General features: G+C 41.6%; 1 long non-coding RNA gene across 4 annotated transcripts in view; it reads right to left on the bottom strand.

Annotated features, from left to right (window-relative positions):
• LOC124104589 (uncharacterized) overlaps nucleotides 1-25,113 on the bottom strand; it is a 294,556-nt gene that overhangs the window by 60,283 nt on the left and 209,160 nt on the right. For 2 of the 4 annotated variants that reach the window (XR_006855472.2, XR_009228357.1), the window contains exons 6-7: nucleotides 20,887-20,979; nucleotides 9,737-9,834 (exon numbers count right to left, since the gene is read on the bottom strand). This is a non-coding gene — a long non-coding RNA (uncharacterized LOC124104589). Of the gene's footprint in view, nucleotides 1-988; nucleotides 2,958-9,736; nucleotides 9,835-20,886; nucleotides 20,980-25,113 lie in introns of those variants that run through there. The other 2 variants (XR_006855473.2, XR_009228358.1) reach the window with 2 other exon arrangements.

The following is a 25,113-nucleotide window of genomic DNA, read 5'->3' as shown; positions in this document are numbered from 1 at the left end:
AGCCCCAAATATTATGGGTTTGAATGGCTCTATGTCAAATTGTCTGACATACTGCTATATTCCTCAGAGACCTACAGCCTCATTCTAAGTTTTACTGAATGAAGGAATCCGTGAATTAATGAACTTTTCACTGATCCAATACTATTCATATGATACTGCCTAAAACAATAAACTTCATTCCAATTTCCCTTTATTCAACCAATATTACTTATAAGCTCAACAGTATCACAAAGTACATGATATAGACTGAATTATACACCCCATCCTCAAACTCATGTTGAAGCCCTAACCCCTCAATCTGACTGTATTTGGAGAGGGTCCCTTTAAGGAGGTAATTAGGGTTAAGTGAGTTTATAATCTGATAAGAATGTCAGACTAATGTCCTTATGAGAAGAGATCCCAGAGATCTAGCTCTCTATCCCATTCCTGTGTTCAGCTGTGTGGGGACACAGAGAGAAGGTGGCTATCTGAAAGTCAAGAAGATAGGCTTTACCAGAAACCACCTATTGGCACCTTGGTCTTGGACTTCCAGCCTCTAGAACCATGAGAAAATAAATGTATATAGTGTAAGCCACCCAGCCTGTGGTATTTTTGTTATAGCAGCCAAAGCTTACTAATACAGGACATTGAAATTCTGACCTATTCAATGTTTTGACTACAGTGTGCATAAAAGTATTGATCTAGCCTTGGTCAGAAGACACAGAATTTCACTTAGGAGGAATAAATTCAAGACATCTATTGTACATCATGGTGATTATTGTAAAGAACAATATGTTGTTATACTTGAAAATTGTTAAGGAAGTAGATTTTAAGTGTTTTCATCACAGAGAAAAAGAGAATATATAAAGTAATACATGTGAATTAGATTGATTTAACCATTACACACTGTATACATATATCAATACATTGGTTTTACACCATACATATACAAATTTTACTTGCTAATTAAAATACATAAATAAATAAGAAATATAAAGTAATGATCTAACTTATATTTGAATGTGATGAGGGGTAGTAAGCTACCTACAGGAACAGCTAGTTTCATCTACAAGAAAATGCTTCCTGGGGCTGGGGTGGTGGCTCAGTGGTAGAGTGCTCGCCTAGCATACATGAGACACTGGGTTCGATCCTCAGCACCGCATTAAAAACAAACTAATGTATCCACCTAAAACTAAAGATACATAAATAAATAAATATTTTAAAAAAGAAAATGCTTCCTTATGTTTTACCCACTGGCCACACAGAAAAAAAAATAATAACTATTATACATGATAATTCTTCAAAGATCTGAAGGCAGGTATAACCCTCTCTCTGCCCTATTCCACCTCCAACTCTTCTCCAACCTAATTTATCCCAGTTCAGCACTACACAATTGAACTTTCAACAGCCATGGAAATGTTCTGTATTGGCAATGTTCAATGTGCTAGTCACCTGTCACATGTAGCTACTGAGCTTGAAATGTCACTAATGTGCATAACTGAATATATAATAATTTAATTTTGATTTATTTAAATTTAAATAAAGCCACATATGCCTAGATATTACTGTATTAACCAGCATAATTTTAACCTAATTTTGCATAGGTCTTTTTAAGTTACATTTTAAAATTCTTTGGGTGTTTTAGATGGCTATGCAACACATTAGTATTATTTCTTACTATATGGGTCAGTACTTTTGATGATCTCAAATGAATTGAAGGTGTTAAATAGAAGTCTATATGATTGGCCATTCCTCCCATTTTCCCTGTGTCACACCTTCTATGAATATGTCAATGTCCTAGGCAGCATGGGCAACACAAAATGCATACAACCCTGTCCCTGGGCTCAGGAAGCTTTCAGTAAAGAAAGGAAGGTAAGAGCCGGTCAGCTTTCCATCCCTGGGACCAAATACCTGAGATGAATCAATTTAGCAGGAGGAACAATTTGATTTGGTTCATGGTTTCAGAAGTTTTCCTCCCTGGTCATCTGGCCCCATCAATTTGGGCCTGGAGGGGTACCGTCTATCTTGTTGGGAGCACATGGAGGAGGAGCATTTTCAACTCATGGAAGTGGGGATACAGAGAGAGAGGAAGGGGCCAGGGTTCCAATATTCCCTTCAAGGATATGCCCCTAATGACCTGACTTCTTTCTACTAGACCCCACATCCTAAAGGTTCCACCACTTCCTAATAGTATTACAGGAAGGTGACCAAGCCTTTAACACACAGTATTTGGGGGACATTTAAGAAATGTCCATAATAAGGAAAAGAACCATAATAAGAAGTCAGGGCAGAGAATGAGGACACCAGGAATGTAATAACTGTGGTTTTATCCAAGCAATGCCTCAAGAGTCTGGTCTAGCTGTAATCAACAGGGGAGAGTCCTGGAAAGAGATATGCTTGAGCTCTTCCTTGGATGATGGTGTGGTTGAGAGAATGATGGCCCCCAAAGATAATCCACATCATGATTCCTGGAATTCGTGAACATGTTACATGGCAAAATGGAATTAAGTTTGCAGATGGAATTAAAATTGCAAATTAACTGACCTTAAAATAGATCAGCCTAGATTCTCCAAATGGGCCCAATGTCATCACATGGTGCTGTGGTTTGAACTTTGGTTCCCAAAGTTCATGTGTTAGAATGTTAATCCTTAAGGCAGCAGTGATGAGAAGTGGGACCTTGAAGAGGTGAGTAGGTCATGAGGGATCTGCCCTCATGGATGAATCAATGTCATCACCCAGGAAGTGGGTTTAACTCAGGAGCTGGTTTGTTAAAAATTGAGTTTGGCCCCTTCTTGGGATCTCTGTCACCTACCCTCTCACCATGTGATGGCTTCCACATGTTATGATACAGCAAGAAGGCCTTCATCCAATATGGCTCCTTAATCTTGAACTTCCCAGTCTCCAAAATTGTGAGCCAAATCAATTTCATCACAGGTATTCTGTTATTGCAGCACAAAAGAAACTAAGACATGTGAGGCCTAAAAAGTGGAAGAGGGAAATAGAAGAGGAGGTCTGAGCAATGCCATGTAAGAAAGACCCAACCCACTGTCCCTGGCTTTGAAGATGGAAAGGATCCAAGAGCCAAGGAAGATGGGCAGCTTCTAGAAACTAAAAAATCAAGACAACAGATATTCTCCTGGAGCCTTTGAGAGGAACATGGCCTATTAGCACCTTAATTTTATCCCAGTGAGACTCATATCATGAGTGGCCTGCAGAAAAAGACATGCCCGGGGTTAGCTTCAGGGAAGGGGTGGACCTCAGAGCTGCAGAGCCTTGTATTCTAGAGACAGAGGTGGCAACTTTATTTTAGGGCACTGCAAAGACATTGGGGCAAGTGTGCATGCGGCATATGAAGTGTGTCTTCACCAGCTCCCTGCTGTTGAGAATCACTTTAACACCTTGTTCCTGATACCCCTCCAGGTCTTCCTGCACCCTGTTTAGCACTGCCAAAGGCATGCCACTCTGTCACTCTGTCTTCACAGTGAGCCAAACGGCAGTCCGTATCACAGCTGAGAGAAGGGAAAAAAAATCTCAATCCCCACTGAAGGTGAAGATCACTTTATGCATTCCCATTAAAAGGGAGAAGTGAAAAGCATGAAGTCGCATGCCAACAGGAGAAAAGAGTCGAAACCAGAGTGACCTTGACAGGAGCAGGCACCAGCAAATCTCTGGCCCTGGCTCTCAACACTGAACTCCTGGAGAGACCCACCATGTTTAGACATGTCCCTAAACCCCAGCCCCAATCCCTGACATCCTCCTGGACGTGCCTTGGGCTCTCAGTTCATCTTGTTCCAAACATAGCTTGTTATCTTTCTCCCAAATCTGCTCCTCTTCTCACATCATGACCCTCTACCCAAACAAGGAAACCAGAGTCTCACATGGCTGCTCTGTTCCTCGGATCCCACCCTTCTGCACCATCCTCAGATACTCAGCCTCCTGTCCCAGTCATTTCTATTTCTGTGCCCTCCACCCCCACCACCAATGAACTTCATCCAGCTCTCATTATTATTATTTTTTTAGTTGTAGATGGACACAATAACTTTATTTTATTTACTTATTTTTATATGGTGCTGAGGATCAAACCCAGTGCCTCCCACACTCAAGGCAAGCGCTCTACCACTGAGCCACAACCCAGCCCTCTCATCATTTTTTGCACAGACCATTGCCGTAGCCTTCTGGCTATTCTCCTCTCCAACTCCCTTTCCAATCCACCTTCTATTTGGCTCCCATAGGTTGTTCCCCTTCTACATGCAAATCTGATGATGGAATTTCCCTTCCGAAAATCCACGAGTAGCTTCCCTCCCAAGGCTGGTGAATAAGGCATTCCAAGACTTGCCCCTACCTAGCTTTATCCAGTCACCACTTACCACTCCTACGCCCCATTCTCAATTCTTTTCCTCAAGGTTCCAGGCTATTTCACATGTCCTTGGCTCTGAAAATTCTCTCTGCCTTGCCCTCCCTGAGGATCTCTTACTTGTTCCTCCACACCCAGCTCATGTGTCCCTACTTCAGCCCTTTTGCCAATGGATTCACACACCCCCATCATACCAGTGTTGCACACTCACTCCTGGAGAGCAGGGATTGTGTCTTATTTATCCTTGAAAACTCAGGGCCTAGGACAGCGATGTCCTTGGAATGAGCGAAACTGTGGATGGCCCCCATTGCAGGCCGGGAGAGGCTGTGCAGATGGCTGGAGGGACTGGTGATGCAAAGGAGGAGAGATGCTTCCCTTCTGGGCCCTGGAGCCCTTGCCCATGCAAGTTCTGGGCCTCTAGATCCAGCAGACAAGCACACACTGAATGCCAACGTGGAAGTCCATCAGAATAACAAATGAACTACAAAAATATAAATATCTGTCTTGGTGGTGTCATGGGATAGAAGTTCCTGCCTGCTTTGGGAACAGGAGAGAGTCCAATTCTGCATTTTGTCCTCTTCTGGAGAGAGGCCCTACCTGGACTCAGGCCCACCAGGCTTCAGGAACTGAAAGAGCCAGCAGGCAAGGACATCAGAAGCATCACTGCTGCGCCAGGGGCTCTCTATGCACAGAGAGCTGAGAGATGACCTCACTCTCTTTTTTTATTTATTATGATTGAGGTAAAATTCACATAACACAAAATTCACCATTTTAAAACTGTACAGTTCAGTGACTTCTAGTACATTCACAATGTTGTGCAACCATCACTGCTATTTCAGAACATGTTTACTACAAAAGGAAATCTTGTGTCCATTAGGTACCCATTCGCACTCCCTTCCCTCCCAGCTCCTGGAAGCAGCAAATCTACCTACTGCTTCTATGGATTTGCCTATTCTGGTTATCTCATATAGATGCAAACCTATAATATGTGGCCTTTTGTACCTGTCTTCATTCACTTAACATAATGTATTCAAGGTCCATCAGAACTTCATTCCTTTTGATGGACATGCCATTTATCACTTAATGGACATTAAGTTTGCTTCCACTTTGGGGCTATTATAAATATTTGGCAGCAATAAACATCTGTGAGCAAGTTTTTGTGTGGACATATTTTCATTTCTCTTGGATACATATGTGGCCGGGATTTAAATTGCTGGGTCAAGTGTTTGACTTTTTTTTTTTTGAGGAACCCACCTTTCCATTTTTGAGGAATCAGCTGCTCTAGAAAAGCCCCTACTGGGACCCCAGACTTAATAACTGAATCCCTGTCCAGTTCCCCCAGGAGCCAGACTAATTGCAAAATAGCCTTTCATCTCCTGCTGCAACCTGTGTGGCTGAACCCTAGAAACTGGCAAGGGGTGATGGGGAATTAAGAATGACACACAAACATTTAAAAAAGAAAGCTGGGACTAAGTGGGATGCTGACCTCTGATGGAGGAACAGTGACCCAGAGTTAGCACATCAAATTTATTATATAGGTTTTATCATCAAAAGATTATTTGTGGGAAAGTTTTTGCAAAGCAGGCAACCTGAAGGATGCAGGACTGGCAAGACGTTAGGGTTATCTTGTTATGCTCAGAAATATCTATCCCCAGCAACTAGTGCCTGAGCTCAAGGTCAAGATTGATATAATTCCATTTCTTTGCACAGAACTTCCTCAGGCAGGGCATCCCCTTAGCTCCTGGGCAATCTTGTCCTGCACCTTTGCACAGAAAGTTCCTAGGGCAAAGCATAGCCACAGCTCTGAGGCAGTCAGAGACTATGATCAAGTTACTGCTCTCCACAATCTCCTAGGGCACTAGGTACTGCCTTTGAGGAGCAGGGACCACAATTGAGAAAAAGCTATTTCTCTGCCCTGGTCATGTTCACTACCCAGGGGCCAGACAGTAAGATGAAGGCCATCCTGGGTATAGTGCCTCTGGGCAAGGACATGAGGGGAAAAGCAGATCAGAGAGCACTGGGAGGGCTTCTCCAGGAAGTTATGTATGAGGTAGGACTTGAAGAATATGTAGTTTTCTAGGGTTGGAGCAAAGACAAGTGTAAATTTTCAGGCTGCTGAAAATAGCATGTGCAAATGATGGGAAGATGTAATGAGAAGACACACCATGTTCAGGGAGCTAGAATTCAGAGAGTGTTTTGTGTTTTTTACTGCTGGCATTGAGTCTGAGGAGGGGGAGTAACAGGTTATGGAGGATGGGCTGGTTGAACGTGAAGGCCTGTGAGCCTGCCTCTGGAGCTGCCAAGACCCTGCCTTGTTCTGTCTGTCAATCACCAGTCTGGTCCTGCTCCTCAGACTCATGCTTTGAAGCTGAGCTGTAATTGTTGCTCTCAGACCTTCAACCTGCCTAGACCTCTGCATATCACGTAACTCCAGACCGAACCCAACTTGGCCTTTGTCTGCCTTGTATCTATCCCTGCTGTGCCCTGCTGGTCCACATGTTCTACCCCAGGGGATTCTCTAGCCCTCTGGCTTCTGCAGAAAGAAGCCCTCATTTCTTTTCTTTTTTATTGATACATTATAATTGTACACAGTGGTGGGATTTGTTAGTATATATGCACAATATAACAATATAATTTGGCCAATATCCCTCCCCAGCACTTCCCCCTTCCCTCTCCCTTCCCATACCTTGGTCCCCTTCCTCTATTCTACTGATCTCCCTTTGCTCTTCATGCGATCCCCCAACATACACCTTTCCTTTCGTTTCTTTTTAGCTTCCACATGTGAAAGAAAACATACAGCCCTTGATAGAAGCTCCCATTTATGATCAATAAAATGGTTCCCTTGAATCTGGCCAGTTTCTTCTCCTTCCTACTTGCCAATGAGATCCAGACTCACTGTTTTTCTTCATCTATTCACTGTTTTTCTTCATCTTTTCTTTATTTTTCTCCATCATTCTTCCATTTGTAAGTGGAAGAAAGTAGAGATGCCCCACATGGCATTCTTACCTAAAGTATCTAGAAGACAGGATGCGTGAGGAGCCTGTGATTCCCAGCTGCACTGAAGTGAGGGCTGCAGGGAGCACATCTTGGGAGGAGTGCCATTGAAGGCATCAGGGATCCCTTCATTCTCAGCCTGATGGGTTTCCCCACACAGCTTTTAGATTCTGACTCTGTTACTAACTAATTGGTTGAATTTTTGCAGAACCTGCAGGAAAGGCCCCAAAATTAGAAAATAGACATCTAAGATGTCTATTTCTATCATCTAGAAAGCTAGTAAATTGGAACCCTTCTATACTGCTGGGGGGAAGATAAAATGGCCCAGTCTCTGTGGAAAGCACATTTTAAGGAACAGCACTAGAGCTGGTGACAGAGGGAAACAGTCACAGGCTGAAAGGAGGAGGCTGAAGCCAGGAGTTGGCAAACTGAAGCCCACAGTCAAATCCAGCCCACCACCTGTTTTTGTATGTCCAGGAGCTAAGAATGGATTCTATATTTTCTAAATGTTGATTTAAAAAATCAAAAGAAGAAGAATATTTTATGACTTATAAAAAATATGTAAAGTTCAAATTCAGGGTTCATAAAGTTTTATTTTTTAAATAATAATCTATAGTTTTTTCTCTTATTATATAATTATGTACATAATATCCTTAATTTTTCTTCTTGGATCTAAAAACTCAAGTTATTTACCATGTGGCTTTTTACAAAAACAGTTTTCTAACACCTTCTCCAAATTGTGTCAGCATGCTTTGATTTTATGTGCTCCAGGATCCTCACCTCAATAATCCACGTAAGGCCAAGCAGCCTAACTGTCCCTTCTTGATTACCAGTCAAGAAGGAAAAGAGCCACCTTTGACACCCCATCCCAATGCCAAGTTCAATACTCTTGTCTCCAACAGTCTCCCCGCCCCCATCTTGTTATCAAAGCCTTTGGAAAATCCGAAGCAACACCAACTCACACAAAGATTGGCAACTCCCACCGTGACCAATGATAAAGTGTCCTAAATCTCTTATTTTCTGAGTATCTTACATGCCAGGCACAGGGCTGAATATGTTAAAGACACATCCCAAACACATGGCACAACAGGCACATTGGTCCCTTTTCCTCCCTTTATACTCTTCTGTTTTCATCTGAGTGGAAAGGGAATTTTTAGCATAACACAGCAAACTTACACTAATTTATGTAGCATTGATCATGAATAAGGCATTGTTTTAAATAAGGGTTTCTTGACCTTGATACTATTAACATTGGGGCTGGATACTTCTTGGTTGTGGGTTGTCTTTTGCACAATAAGATGTTTGAGCATCCCTGGTTCCTAGTCACTAGATGGAAACCAGCAGCACTTTTCCAAAACCAAAAATGTTTTCAGACACTGCCAAAAGTCCCCTAGGTACAGGACAGGATATGCCCACAATTAAGAATGTCCCACTACTCTAGCTAAACCCAGTGTCACATCCCTATACCAAGAGACTCCAGAGGCTGAGGCAGGAGGACAGCAAATTTGAGGCCAGCCTTGGCAACTTAATAAGACCCTGTATCAAAATGAAATTAAAAAGGTTGGGGATGTAGCAAAGTGGTAGATTCCCATGACACTCAATCCCTAGTACCAAAAACAAGTAAAAGAACATCATCAACAAAAGAATCATTACCCTAAGTATTTTACAAATAAACTCACAAAAATTCTATGCAATGAACAATCATTGGCATAGCCAGGCTGAGTAACTACTCAAGGCCACACAGTTGGTTACTGCCAGAGTAGTCTGATTCCTGCATGTTCCTACTACTAGAAATTTTAGCAAGTCTCAGAAGCCACAGAGCCTACACTGGCATAGAGAAGCATAGGGGCTCTCCCTTCTGCTCTTGTAGGATAGAATCACATTGAGGGCTCTGACTTTGACCACAGGGAGCATCAGCAAAATAAAACCAGAATCTGAGAGAGAGAAATGGGCTAGGTAAAGGAAGCTGAGACAGGGCCAGGGCATAAAGACCTCTGAGCATCTGTCTAAGGCTGACTCTGTGTGGCCTGGTGGAAAAAAAACAACTCATATGGCCCATGATCCTCTGGACTATGGGTGTTCATGAACAGCTATGGTAATTCCCTCCCTCTCTACCCTGTCCCTCCCTGCCGCCCTCCTCTTCCTCCTCCTCCTCCTCCTCCTCCTCCTCTTCTTCTACTTCTTTTTCTTCTATTGATAATGAGCTATATACCTGCCTTTTCAGATATTGTGGGTTATAACATGAGATATATGGATATTAAAGTAAACTGAAGCTCAGCTTAATGAAGTAAAACACACCTCTCACTGGAGGGACCCTCTAGGACAGCTGGGATTTTGTTTCAGTGACTGCTATTGGCTGCAGATAAATCAGATGCAGAGTGAATTCACTAAATAGGAAATCATTCTTACCCATCATGGAAGGGTCAGATGTAATCACTCTGGGACCACTAGCTGGTTTTCCAACACAGTTGCCATTCCAGCTTTCTTCTGTCTTTGAGTTTCCTCATCTGTAAAATTGGGAAAAAGAATAGTATTCACAGTGTTGTTGTGGGGATAGCACATGTGAAACACTTAGAACAGTATCTGGGGCATGATAAGCTCTCAATAAATATTAGCTATTTGGGGCTGTTGCTATTTCCTGAATATCTACTACTTGCCAAATCCTCTGCATTTTCTTCTCTAACCCTTGTAACAAATGCATGAAGGAAACAAGTGTCCCCCAGGAGGTACGTGTTTAGGAGGGGTCCCAGGCTCCACTGCCTATTATTTGGCCATTTCATCTTAACTTCACTCCCTTGAATCATGAATACTTCTAATCCTCTGGAGTTTCTTTAAAGAAAATATCTGTAAGAAAGGCCTTGAAGGTCTATTCAGCAAGTAGCTTAGCAGTTGATACTGGGGCAGGGATTAGTGGAATCAGCATACAGGGATGTCAAAGACAAAGGTTCTACCTCCCACTTCTGGTAAGTCTTGCCCTGGGTTCAGTTTCAAGTTCTGAGTGAATATTATAATCTAATTTCTACTCATTCTTGCTTGATCTGAAAATTGGCTCAACTGTCCCAGGTATTAAAAGAAATGTGTTAATGGTGTTTCAGTCATAAAGCAGAGGCTGTTGCACATGGAGCAAGCAGTGATCAATTAGGTCAAGTTGAATTGACCTAGAAATTCAGGGGGAGAAGAGTTTCTAGGGAAAGAGGGCAACTAGAGTTTGCTGAAGTTTGGAGCAGCTGTCCCCAGAATAAGGATAAACAGGCCAGAGGAAAGTCAAGTACAACGACCAACCAGGATCTTGACTTTAGGGAGACCCCTTGTCCTTCAAGGGACATTAATATCCAAGGCAGCCAGCAGGGGTGAAGGCATGAGCCCAGTGGCAGAGGCTAAAACAGACCAGAACCCCTCTGACAGCCCCTCTCCACTGTGGCAGCAAGACAGAGCCAGTAGGGACCCCCCCAATCAGATTTAGTTTGACTACTGGAAGTGCAGCCTAAGTGAAATGATATATTCCTGGAAGTGCTCTGAAAAATGTAAAGACTTATTTCCATAGAATAAATTCTACTTCCAGAAATATTTCCTACAGAGATAATGTCAGACAGATTTTGTATTGTGGCATTGTTTGTAATACTAACAAATTTGGGATCAACCAAAGCATTCATTTAAATAGTTAATTAAAAACAAAGATGCACACCAGAATTTACTAACACAAAAATATGCTTCTGACATGTAATTACATGGTGGAGAAAGCACATTCCAAAGCAGTATGTTAGAATATGTACTATTGATATGAAAATAAAGAAATATATATATAAACACACACACACACACATTTATAAAACCATTGGCAGAAAGGCAAGAATATGGACAAACCCAGAGATGCTTGAAACATTGTTACCAAAATGTTGCCATTTTCTTATCTTCCTATAAAGTTCCCAAAGAGCCAGATTTCTCCCTGTTGGAGTGACAATTTAAAGATAAGCGAGGAAGGAGGCCATAATGATCCATATGGTCATGGATTAGAGTTGGAGACATCAGTAAGAACTTATGCTTAATTATATACAGATTGTTACATACTGAAATATTTATAGATCTTTGTTCTGTATGTGTTGTTAGGCACATTACAATTGCTCTGCCAGCTGAGAAGGTCTGGAAGAAATGATATTCCCATAGTGAGCAGCCATCTAGAACCAAGATTGATCAGTCTTTCTCTCTCTGTCTTTTCCTTCTTTCCTTCCTTCCTTCCTTCCTTCCTTCCTTCCTTCCTTCCTTCCTTCCTTCTTCCTACCTCTAGACTATTTGGCAGTGTTTGTTTAAATTGATTATATGCAGAACTTGTGACACAGTAATTCTATTCCTAGCTATATACCCTATAGGGAAATGTGCACAAGAGTACTCATAGTAGAAGCATTTGTAATAACCCAAATATAAAATAACTCAAATGTCCCTCAACAGTAGACTAGATAAATAAACTATAAAATGTGGAATTTTCTTATAATAGCATACTATATGCAATGAAAAATGAGTAAATTAAAACTACATTACACAAATTTCAGATCTTTGTTTCTAATGTGATGCTCCAACAAAAGGAAGAAGGATTTCTTGAAGAAAGGGCTGGCTCTAAGACTGGGGCAAGAAATATCCTATAATAATAATAATGAAAATAATAATAATAATAAGTATGGTTTAGTCCAAAGTACCTTGTAAGGGCAGAAAATAAGGAAATATGTATTGTTTAATGACAGGGACACATGTTGTTAGGCAGTTCTATCATTATGTCAATGATTTAGCTTACATAAACCTACATGGTATAATTCACTCACTCAACCGGCCTTTTGATATAAACAGGAGGCACAGTAAACACCAAATATATGAAGCACCAAATCTTATGTTGGTAGAACACAACATACTATTTTACAGTAAACTTTTTTTATAAGTAGAAGGAATACACTCAGATAATGATAAAAAGGATGGTTTAGAAAAGACACACACCAGTTGCAGTCATTTATTATCACTATCAATTATTATGTACTATACATAATTTATGTCCTTTGCTTTCATATGAGTGACAGTGCAGTAGATTTGTTTACATCACCACAAACGCCTGGGTAATGTCTTGAGCTACAACATTATGATGGCTACATCATTGGTAATAAGACTTTTTCAGTTCCATTATAATCTTATGGAGCCACTGTCATATTTGATCTGTCATTGACCAAAATGTTGCGTGACAGTCATAAAAAATGCACATAACGGCAGCGTGTCAATGAAGTTCAGGAGCCAGCAGACATAACTCCCAGTGGTCAATCTGGAACAATTTAAACAACATCACAAAATCATACTGGTCAATGACCAAATATAAAATAAGTATCTATGAGACCATACTGAAAAACTAAGTGATTTAAAAAATTAACAAATGCTAGGGAGGGAGGAGAGGGGAATGACCCATGCAGAAGAATTCCACATAATTTTTGTACATAATCTGCCCTCAAGGAACATAACTCTTTATTTCTCGAGTGTGGTTGTGCTTAGTGACTTCTTTTCAAAGGGTGCAGTATGGTAATAAAGAAGAAGAAGAAAAACAGAGTAGCTGTACAGTGGAGGGATCTGACAAATACACCTCTGCCTTGGCAATCAACATCAACATCAACAATCAAGAATCACGTTGATATTCCGCCTTGATATGATGTGATGAAAATGATACTTCACCCCTATGATTTTCCTCCTCAGAAGCCATAACCCCTGTCTAATCATGAGGCAAATACCAGACAAATTCTCGTAGAGGAGCACTCTACAAAATACCTGCCTCATGTTGCTCAAAAATGCCAAGGGCATCAGCAATAGGGAGAGATTGACCAACTGCCACAGGCAAGAGGTGTCCAAAACCATTCCAAACATAAGGCTTCTTTTTAAAGTTCCCACAGAATGACTTTTCCTTCACAAAAGAATCCCTCCCCCAAAAAAACTTCTATCTCAACTTTTAACAATATAGAAAATCAGTAAAAGCTTTGAAAATAAAGCTTTCTCTTAAAGAGTTTCCAATAACTTGGATAAAATTCTTACATAGGGCTTAAGGTCAAAGTTCTTGGGGTTTTTTTGGGGGGGAGACAGAAAGATTTCCCCAAATATATCAGAGGGAGACACAATCCCAATGGGGATGGGGTGGGCTGAAGAGGGCTGGAGCTCCCTTTGTTGGGCTCTTCTGCTTTCTGCATGTCAGCCTCTTTTTGTGAGAAGGCAAAGCCAACCGTTTCCAGCTGTATTTGCAATATTTTCATAGGCTCCTGGTCCTTCTGTGCTCTTGGTCACTGTATGTCCAAGGAGAGACCCACCCAAAGGAGCCTTGCAGCGAGGCCATGGAGTCTCCAGATTGTCAAATACCAGGGTCAAATTCCCTCAGGCTTCTGATGCACTGGAGATAATGGACATTTCATCGTGAGCACATCTGGATGGCACTGGTCCCTGAAACCTCCTGAAGATTCCTCTGGCCCCTACGCCAAGTGAGACATGAGAATCTTGAGAGGCTGCACTTCTATGAGTCAACTGATGGGGGGCAAGCTTTGGAATTGTTTTATTTCTCCTTATCGATTTTATATGTATGCAGCTCAATTAAGTAGAATTATAACAAATTGTTTGCCCAATGACCTGTGAAACACACTGTGAAAAATAATTCTTCTGACTAGTCAGAGAAGTTCCTAAATTTAGATTAAGAGACGAGGTCAGAAAATGACATCTTTGAAAAACCAAAAATAACAAGAATCAATATTCCACCCCATGGCAACTTCTCATCCCCTGTAAGTCATTCACCCTCCGAGATGTTTGGCAAACAAATTACAGATAAGACCTGGAACGACTCCCAAATCCTGTCAAGGGCGCTGGGGAATCTTCTGTATTTTCCACAGGACACAACTAATCTCCAAATGCACTTTAGCTTATTGAGACAAGCTATGGCTGTGACATTGTACCATGCTAATGACGAATACAAATGTGAAGTTCTGCATGGAGCCTAGAGATGGGGTAATTGAAGAAGTCCTGGTCAGGGCTTTGAAAATAGGTCTAACTTTTTAAATAGTTTGACTAAATTTATGGTTTGGGTTACCAGAAAAGAATCTTTTCCAATGGAACTAGGACAGTTCTTCTAGTTCTATTGCAGAATGCCCCACAAAATCAGGCAACCCTGCAAATCCCCCAAGGGAACTTGGGAAGACACTAGCAGGGAGGTGATCCAGGTAGATGGGCGTAGTATTCATTTACCACAAAGCTGGGGATCTCATTTTAGAAGTCCTATCTTGATGTGTTTATAAATCCACATCCTTCTGGTTGAGGAAATGTTTCTCCACACTCCAGAGCTAAGACACACCCGTCGGTACTGAAGCAAGTCAATTCCAAAAGTGGAAGATGCTGAACAAAGATGTCCTCACTGAGGTCCACTCCAAGAAGCCTACTTAGGCAGCCAGCTGAACCTTTTAATGCTTCCTCACAGGAATCAGTTCAAAAAAGAATGTACTGCATATTAAATTCTGCAAGTTCATCTATTTAACTCAAGATGCTTCTTAGATTCATCTCTTTTGGGTAGTATCGTCAGTGAAGATGGATTCATCTGGCTTACTCATATCTTTCCTTAATTGTGTTTGATTTTTTAACTTCATACAGAAAAAAAGAGGGTTGTGTCCTTTCTTAAATGCAATGAGCTACTAGGAGGACTCCACCCAGTGGTTTTGCATCAGTGAAGGAACTATAGCAAAACACCTTTGTACTATAAGCCCAAACCCTGAGCTCATGTTGCACAGAGATTCTTAAAGCTTCATTTGTACCCAATAATCATCTTCTGTGGCTTAAAAATAACTCTACAAAAATTTTCAACATATTTTGAAATTTTTTTGAGAAAACATTTGACCTTTGATTTTTGGGGATTGGCTGACTTCATTTAGCATGATAGTCTCCAGATCCATCTACTTACCAGAAAATGTCATAAAGTCATTCTTTTTATTGCTGAGTAATATTCCATTGTGTATATATACCACATTTTCTTTATCCATTCATCTGTGGAAGGATCCCTAGGTTGATTCCATAGCTTAGCCATTGTGAATTGAACTATAAACATTGATGTGGCTGTGTCACTGTGGTATGCTGATTTTAACTCCTATGGATATATACCGAGGAGTGGGATAACCAGGTCAAGTGGTAGTTGTATTCCTGGTTTTATGAGGAATCTCCACACTGCTTTCCATAATCATTGCACCAATTTGCAGTCCCACTAGCAAGTATGAGTGTACCCTTTTCCCCACATCCTTGCTACCACCAAAATAAGCTTGTAAAAGAAGCCATTTGGATCTTCTCCTGTCTGCTAAGACAACCATCACTTTTTGTAAAAAATTCAGTTGTAAATGAACATAATCTTTTATGTATTTATTTTTATGTAGTGCTGAGAATTGAACCCAGTGTGAGCACATGCTCTACCACTGAACTACAGCCCCAGCCCCGAAGCATCACTTTTCTTCCCCTACTTTGCTCCCAAAGAAATTGTAAGGCTCTGGTTATACTCAGCTTCCCTCTTGGTTTCTGTAGGACACCTTGGTGAACACACACCCTGATATGTTTAAAACATTTGCCAGCTGTAAAATGCCTTTTTTAAGCCCCTTTATAAAAGAATATTCAAGTTGGGGATTGTGCTATTATGAATTTCTGGAACAAAAGTCCTGGAGGCGACAGCTGCTCTCTTCCTACTGTTGTAACAGGAACTTGGCAGCATTGAGATGGGCCTGAGGATCTCCCTGGGGGTAACCCACTAAATTTAAGAGCAGAGTCCACCAAGTCCTGACCTATGCATGATCCAGAGATCCCCTAACAGGTATAGATAATCCCATGGGTTGGGCTGAGGAACCTCTCCTTCTATGAATTACACTAGAAGGAGACAGAGACAGAAAAAGAGAAAGAGAGGTGGAGATAGAAACTGACAAAGAGAGAGACTGAGACAGAGGGACGGAGCGCTCTCCAAGGTCCTGGACAACATTCCCTATGTATCTGATGGCCCCTCTCAAAGGCAGTTGCCCAGGGCAGACATACTGCTACTTCCCTAGGGTGTGACTTGGCATCTGGAATACCAGGAAGAACTTGGGCCAGATACACACGGGTTTTAATGTCCAAAGGAATAAGGCAGGGATTATCCAAAGGAGAATAATAATGGACATTTTTGGCACAGAACTTTCCGTCAGGTGTCTGGTTTGCTAAGGAAACAACATATTACTACAGGGAGGCACTCAGAGGGGAAGGCCACATCTGCAGCTTGAACAATTTACACTCAAAACCAAATTGAGGGCTGAGGTTATACCTCAGTGGTAGAGCACTTGCCTTGCATATGTGAGGCACTGGGTTCTATCCTTAGCACCACATAAAAAATAAATAAAGATATTGTGTCCATCTTTTAAAAAAATCTTTAAACAAACAAACAACAACAACAAAAACAAATCAAAGGAGTTGGGGGAAGGCAGTATCAGTTCCATGATTTCCAGCTTTGTTCTAAAGGGCAAGATTACCATAGTTCACATCTTGAATGAACACTGAACCTCACCCCCCCACCATTTGCTTCTATCATCATTGGAAGAACCAGTAAGTAAAACATTTTATTTTTTTATTTTTTATTTTATTTAAAGAGAGAGTGAGAGTGAGAGAGAGATAATTTTTTAATATTTATTTTTTAGTTTTCGGCGGACACAACATCTTTGTTTGTATGTGGTGCTAAGGATCAAACCCGGGCCGCACACATGCTAGGCGAGTGCACTACCGCTTGAGCCACATCCCCAGCCCAGTAAAACATTTTAAAATGTAGGCTACAGTAATACAATTACACCATTTATGTCCTCTATTTATTATGTTCTTTGTCACAATGAATCAATGAAGTATTATTATATTCATTTCATATCTGCATAATTGAAGATATTAAGGGACAAATAACAGGAATATGTAGAAAGAAAGTACTGAGGGTGAATTTGCACCCAGAGGGGTCTAGCTCCAAAGCATGCACACTCTTAGCCATGTTATGTTTCCTAGTTTCTACTTTCCACACTTTCTCAGAGTGGCCGCATTTTCAGTCTCAGTCAAGTGGCCCTGTGAGCCAAACCTCCAGAAGGAAATGATACAACACAACTCGAGGTCTAGTGCCTGAACATTTTGGGTATACTGTTTGCAGAAATGAAACCTATGTTGGTTTAAGTCACATGAACAGAAGACCTTTCTTAAAAAACCAGAGCCTCAGGCTTGCAAATGTCTGAAAGAGGTACCTAATCTTCATTGGCTACGGCCATACCACCCTGAACGTGCCCGATCTCGTCTAATCTTCATATACATCTTAGAAATTCTGACTGTTACAAGTGTCAGACTAAAATCCATTTTGCATGAGGATCTTGCTTAGAAAAATACTACAAAATATTCTTAGGATTTCCAATAAAGTCTGGAAATTAAAAGTATGTAATTATCTTAGCTTCTCACTGAAATGACTCTAAAATGACAGTACAGAAATCTAAAGGAATAAATCATACGGACAAAGAGAATGAGAAGGGAGAGAATAGGAAGCAAGGTTACCAGAAGTAATGAACAAGTGATAACTCAATAGAGAAAGTCAGAACCCAACTGCTTTCAGAGGGACAGCTAATGAGAAACAAGCTGATTTGTGCCATGAAGCTCCCAAAAGATTCTGGGTTTGGAGGCACCAGGTACCACTGAAGGCAAGGATGAGGAGCAGGGCCAAAGACAAGTTGATTGGCAGAAGTCTTCATGAGAAGCATTTACACCCCAGTCCTGTCCTTTATCCTACCCATGGAATCAGGTAGCCAGCCCTCTGATGCCCACTAAAGGAAACAAGAAGTGCATTCCTTAGGGAAACTGAACCATGCATTTCTGGGTCTGGAGACACAAGGTTCTAATGAGTAAAGCACTAGATGAAAATGAGAGAATTCATGAAAGTCTGCATACTAAATAAAGGCCCTTCCTTCACCCTCTCCAGAGGCTGATAAGTTTTTTTTTTTTTTTTTTTTTGGAGAAAATAAAAAATGCCAGATGTTATAGTTTGGATATGAGGTGTCCCCCAAAAGCTCACATGTGAGACAATGCAAGAAGGTTTAGAGGAGAAATGATTGGGTTATGAGAGCCTTAATCCCATGGTGGAATTAACTGAGTGGAATCTGAAGGCTGGTGGGGTGTGGCTGGAGCAGGTGGGTCACTGGGGAATGTATTTTGTATGTGGTGAGTGGAGTCTCTCTCTCTGCTGCCTGATCATCATGTGAGCCACCTCCCTCTGCCACATTCTTCCACCCTGATATTCTGCCTCACCTTGAGCCCCAAGGAATGAAGCCAGCACTCTACGGACCAAGACCTCTAAAACTGTGGGACCCCAAATAATCTTTTCCTTCTCTACATTTGTTCTGGTTGGTTCTTTTAGTTGCAGCACCAAAAAAGCTGACTAAAACACCAGAGAAAGACTAATCTATGATGATAATTGAGGGCTGCTTAACAGAAAGTCAAAACCCTGATTAAATTATTTTATTCAAAAATTTTGGATTTTCCATTTCAAAATTATTTGACGTACAAAAAAGCAGTAAATTCTTACTTAGAGTTACCGTATACCTTTCACTCAGCTTCCCCAATTTATGTTTTACACAGCTAGAGTACAATTATCAAAGACATATAATTAAATTAGCATTGCTACCATACTATTAATTAATTAATTTATAATCCTTATTCTAATTTCATCAGTTTTCCTTCTCTGAAGTCTAGGGTTTAATCCAGGCCCCCAGGTTGCACTTAGTTGTCATAACTCCTTAGTCCCCTCCAGTTTAGGACAAATCTCCATTATTACTTTTGTCTTGAATGACTCTTTCAGATATGATGATATTATCATGTCTACAACTTGCTTTTAAATGGTCTAGGAAAAAAGTTCTTCCTATTGTATCTATGACTTTTATGTAAGTTTGTGTTCGTTTTAAAAATTTAAAAACTAGTTAGGCATGATGTTGCACATCTGTAATCCCAGTACTTTGGTGGCTGAGGCAGGAGGATCCCAAGTTTAAGACCAGCCTCAGCAACTTAATGAGGCCCTGAGTAACTTAGTGGAACCTGTCTCCAAAAACATAAAACCAGGCTGAGGATGTGGCTCAGTGGTTAAGCCCTGGGTTCAATCCTCAGTACCAAAATAATAATAATAATATAATAAAAATAATAATAATTAATAATAAAAGTTACAGGGGGTTGTATTAGTCAGCTTTTCATTCCTGGGACCAAAATATCTGACAAGAACAACTGAGAGGAGGAAAGTTTATTTTTGATTCCTGGTTTCAGAGGTTCAGTCCATGGTCAGCTGACTCCATTGCTGTGGACCCAAGGTGAGATGGAGTTTGGTATCATGGCCAAAGGGCCCAGCAGAGGAAAACTGTTCAGCTCATGACAACTAGGAAGTGGGGGGAGGTAGAATAAAAGGTTTCAGGGAAGACGTACCTTTGAGGGCATGTCCTAAGTGGCCTTCAGCCTCCTTCAGCCATGCTCCACCTGCCTACAGTTAACACCCAGTCAATCCATTCAAACTAGGATGGACTGATTGGGCTGCAGCTCTCACAATCTAATCATTCTACCCCCAAACATTCCTGCATTAACATGGGAGCTTTTGAGGGGACATCTCATATCCAAACCATAATAGTCTGTGAAACCATAAAAGAAAAAATTTTTGAAGAAGTTAGGAGTTTGGAAATCCAATATCTGAGTTCCAGAAAGATAAAACAGAGTACACAGAGTGGGGGACAAAATATCAAAGAAGCATAAAAGAAGAAAATGTCCTAGACTATAGGACATAGGCTCTCAGGTCCAAAGGCCCACCAAGCACTGAACTTAATATATGGAGAAGACCAAGGAATATCATCATGAAGTTTTAGAGCAATAAAAAAGAGAAGGCACAAAGTATTTCTGAAAGAGTTAAAAAAAAAAGTCTTATGCTCTTTACAAGGCAATTTTTGGCTGAAGGGTACATCATTTCTCTTTGCCAAGCCTCAAATCAATAAAATTCTTTTTACGAGACAGTGACTGAAATGTTCAGAACTAGAAGAGACACACATCAATCAAAAGGGGTTTCTTCAACAAAATCCCGCTGTTTTCTACTGCAGATCATGTTGAATTATAATCAGATAATACTCCTTAGTTTCTCAGACTTTTTCCTTAATGAGAATGTTTCTTGAATGCTATCAAAAGTCCGAGTGGACATTTGAGATCTGCCTGTCACTTGTTTGGGGAAGAATGAATGAGAGATGCTTGTTCAAATATAAGGTTCCTAGACAACAGCTTCCAGTGACAAGCCTCCCTTATTTATACCCAAAAATGAAGCATAAAAGCATACGACTGAAGAGATGCCATACATTTGAAACTTTTTCTTTGTATTGTGGGGCTCTAAGAAGTAGATGACTTAAATTTTCTAATAGACATCTACAAGGTATTGATCATGTCAAAGTTCTCATGGCATATAGAAGGCCCAAAGAAGAAGGCCTCCCAATCCCCAGCATGGCTTATTTCTATTCCCTCATTTTTACCTAGATTTTCTCCTGGGAATGTTGTCCCACGGTCTCCAAGAATCGGTTCTCCAAATCCACACATTCCCACATGAAGGATGCTGCTGAGAATCCCTGCCACACACATAAAGGAAGAGAACCAGAATGTGTCAGTGAAAGAATTCCCCACGCAAAGACACTTCGCCGGGAGAATTCCAATTTTATTGCAAAAAGCAGTGTGCTTATATAGAACTAAGGGGGAGATGGTAGGGCTTAGATAAATGGCAGGCAACCCGTTTATTGGCAAGTTCTTTCAGATATCAGCTCCGGAGCCCAGGAATTAGTTCTCATTGGGGCTAAGGTTCCCCGCCAGCGAGATTTGAAATTGGCGCCGGCGGGAGAGTTCACACGGGCGGGAACTTTTTGCGCCACTGCAGAAAAGAAGAAGGTAGGAAGAAGAGGTGCTTAGGCGCCATGTTGGGTTTTTTTTCTCTGGGGTATGGCTGCCGTTTATACTTTTCCCAACAGTCAGACTTTCCAACAGTCAGTCTGTCCTCCATGGGAAGGCTAAGACTGACCTCCATGGCAAAAATAATAGCTGTATTTTAAGATTAGAGTTGGAGGAAAGGGAGAGAGAGAGAGCTATGATTCTGAACCTTCAACTCTTCAACAACTGGCACAAAATACTCAGTGCTGTCAAAAGCACAAAAAACACCTATGCAAGGCACACCCCCCCATCTCTGGTAAGGGCTTTTAAGGAGAGGAGGCCCCACTGGGCAGATGGCCCCAGGCTCACAGTGCTGGTTTGGCCCTTCCTCAGGGAAGACTCAAGCTAATTAAAAGAACTTCAAGTGGATCCATTCTTCACTTTTGACTCCCTCAAACCAGTACCTTTGTAACCCAAATCACAAAATGCTCAACATACATGATGGCCCTGGGCATTTGGCTGAACTCAGTCCTTAGCTGGTGAGCTAGCTGGAAGCAGGTCAGGTGAATTCTTCCCCAAGGCGTACATCCTGACTTTTTAAGCTCTCCCATATTTCTTGAATGTTCTGCTCATGGTTTCTTACCTTTATCACCGTGCGGGCTACATTCTTTTCAAAGATTATATATTTTGTGTTCATTGTCTGAGGTCCTGTCTTCCAAGTGGTCTATTCTGTTGGTGATGCTTTCAATTGAAATTTTAATTTGGTTCATTGTTTCCTTCATTTCAAGGATTTCTGTTTGGTTTTTCTTTAGAACCTCTATCTCCCTATTGAAATAATCTTTTGCTTCCTGTATTTGCTTATGTAGCTCTTTGTCAAAATGATCTTTTGCTCCCTATATTTGCTCTCTTATATTATCCTTTAATACACAGAACATTTTAATTATGTACATCCTGAATTCCTTCTCTGTAATTTCTTCTGCTGTGCTGGTCATGGATTCTAATAATGTGGTATCTTGATTTGTTTGGGGCACTTTCTTCCCTTGTCTTTTCATGTTGCTCTGTGGATCTGAGACATTGCTGTTTTTACCCTATAGGCTTATAGCACCCCTGTAGGGTTCCAATACCTGTCCTTTGAGGGGAAGGACAATGTTAACAGATTCCCAATATAAACAAAATACCATCTAAAAACAAATAGTTGTTATTAAGATGTTTACAGTGTGGTCACAATGTACAGAAATAGTAAACTCAATTATTATCTACAATATAATCAGTAGGTGTGTAAAGGGTTACAGTTTCTGATGGTGGACAAAGAACCAGGGGTGAGGTGTAGGAAGATATACTGAGGAGGTAGGAGATGAGGATATTGAGTTATTATATCTTAGAAAGTGTTGAAGAGAAATCTAAAGAAGAAGGTTAGTAGCAGGAGAATAGAGAGGTAGAAATTTGGGGAAGACAAGTAAGTGGGAAGACAGTAGAGTACACAAAACACATATATATTAAGAAAATAAAAAATGTTAAAATAGTAAAAATTGGAGAGAAAACAACAACAACAATCAAAGAATATACAACACAACTGTAATATACTATTCAGTCATCTCAGTCCTCAATATCCTAATTCATGCAAAATACTTGGTTTCACATATGTTGGAGATGTGAGGGCGGGAGAATAAAGAGGGAGAAGAAAGAAAAAAACTCAAAGGAAGAAACAAGGATTGTTTTGGTTGGAGATCAGTGTCTTTCCTGCTTCCCTTCTCATTCAGTAGGTGAAGTTGTCTGTTCTTAGTTAGTGTCTCCACACTCAACATGGGATAGGAAAGTTGGTCTTGGGTGCAGGGCACCTGGAGATGGGATATGGCACCCACTGGTCCCTTGGGAGACTGCACCTCAAGGATCTCCTTTGGGGTCTGCTCCTATGATGTGGGCGCTGGGTCTTATCTCCTCATCTTGCCTGTAGACCTCACAGTTCCTGCCCTCTAGATCAGTCTCTAAGTGTATCTCCTTCACCCTCTCCCTTTCTATTTGCTAATCAGGAACCTTTCTCTCCAGGGGTCTTGTGTGTTGCACTCTGGTGGCGGCACACCTGTCACAGAGGGCTGTTTTGAACTGGGCAGTCACTCTGCTGAGTTAGCAGCTTCTGAGGATTGGGGGGAATTAGAAAACTATGGGTACCTGGCTATCTGGTGTTCCAAACTGGTAGTTGTCATGACTAAAGATGGTGATGGAGGTGACCCAATATGGAGTCAGCTGCTTTCAGCAATGGGGTGTTGGGTCGGGTGGGGGGAGCCAGGCAATGTCGTTGTGCGTTCAGAGATGAGCTCTGGCATGCAGTGTCGTGGCTGTCAGCTTTCTTCAGGGCCTGTGATGTCCCCAGGTGCAAGCAGACTCCTGGAGTGGGGGACTACGGCAGTAGCTGCGGAGGACCAAGATGGAGGCAACCAGGGGAGCCCCGTGTTGGTAGATGGGGGCCCACACATGAGTGGTGGCCGGAGTTCCTGCACATGGGTAGCAGCTGAGTGTCCTTCATGGAGCGGTGGCGCCTGGGAATTCTGTGCAGGTGCTGATGCTGGTGGTCCTGCTAAGGCACCCATGAGACCTGCGTGGGCGAGGAGTCAGGAGTCACTTCCTAATGCTGAGGCACAGTGGCTGTGATTCCTGCACAGGATCAGCTGTGGAGGGGTCCTCTATCACTCTTAGCAAAGCAGTATTCCCACTAGTTGAAACCCAGGTCACAGAGGGACACAGGGTGCTACCTCCCTCTGGCCCGCCATCTTGGATCCCTGACTTAAGTTCTGGTTCTGCCTGTTCTATTCTGAAAAGAGACTGAACAGGGAGGGAAAAAAAAAAGTGACTTCCCTCCTGAGCCTTAAACAGCTGGTCCAAGAAAATCCCTGCATTCTTTCCTTCTGCTCCACATTAGGTTGTGCTTGCACGTCACCAGCTGGGGAGCCTCTTTCCCAGCAAGATGCTGCCCCAGGCCCACCTTACCACAACTTCTAGAAAGAAAGCCATATGGACTTTCTCTCAAAATAATCCAATTAGGAAGAGGAAGATGACAACAGGAGGAAGAAAGCACAAAAATGCGACTAAAAGAAAGACTGCAAAAGGATATTCTCCTAGGCAACAAGAATTTTTATCTCCTTTCCTTCTCCCCTCCCTCAAAATCCTTCTCTTCTGAATCAAATCAGTGGTCATCAAATCAATAAAACCCAGGGTCAGCAGTGGAAATTTTATCATCTCTAGGGGCTAGGATATGATTCCAGAGTGCACAAGGGCCACATTATGCATTGGTGGCTGCAGGAGAACTTGAATGGCGCCATCTAGAGCACAGAAGCTACCAGAAACAGTGCCAGGGAAGAGAAACTTGGGGTCCCTGCAAATCTACTGTCTAGGAACTTATTGTCAAATGTGGTTTATGTTATTATTCAAATCGTTACTCACATGCTTTGGATGTCCTTCTCAAGACTACTATGGCTTAAGACAACTATGGCTGGGGAAGCAAGAATTACAGTTTCAAATGCACCAGCCACATTCATTGGTCTAGATGGAATCCTTTGACTTAAAGCCCCAGCAGTGCCAAGGAAAATGCTCAGGACTGTGAACTATGTGTCACTCCCTTTGGACAGCTTCAGAATCTTCACCTCATCAATGCAATGCAGGATACCCACTGAAGTTATCTCTACATCAAGGGAATTTAGACTCAGCATCATGATGTCTCTGTTCAATCTGCTCCTAGCAGTTGGCACCATTGAAGGAAGTCCTTCCCAATTCCTGCTAGTGGATTTACATTTTCCATCTATTCCCAATTATTCTTGCCACTCTTTTTTGCCCTGTGGCCTGATGGA

The sequence above is a fragment of the Marmota monax genome, unplaced genomic scaffold (genome assembly GCF_021218885.2).
Source record: "Marmota monax isolate L192 unplaced genomic scaffold, Marmota_monax_Labrador192_F-V1.1 WCK01_AAM20220418_F8-fsc00001, whole genome shotgun sequence".
Classification (NCBI taxonomy): domain Eukaryota; kingdom Metazoa; phylum Chordata; class Mammalia; order Rodentia; family Sciuridae; genus Marmota; species Marmota monax.
The sequence above is the reverse complement of the archived record's forward strand: the minus strand, read 5'-3'. Positions and strand labels throughout refer to the sequence as shown.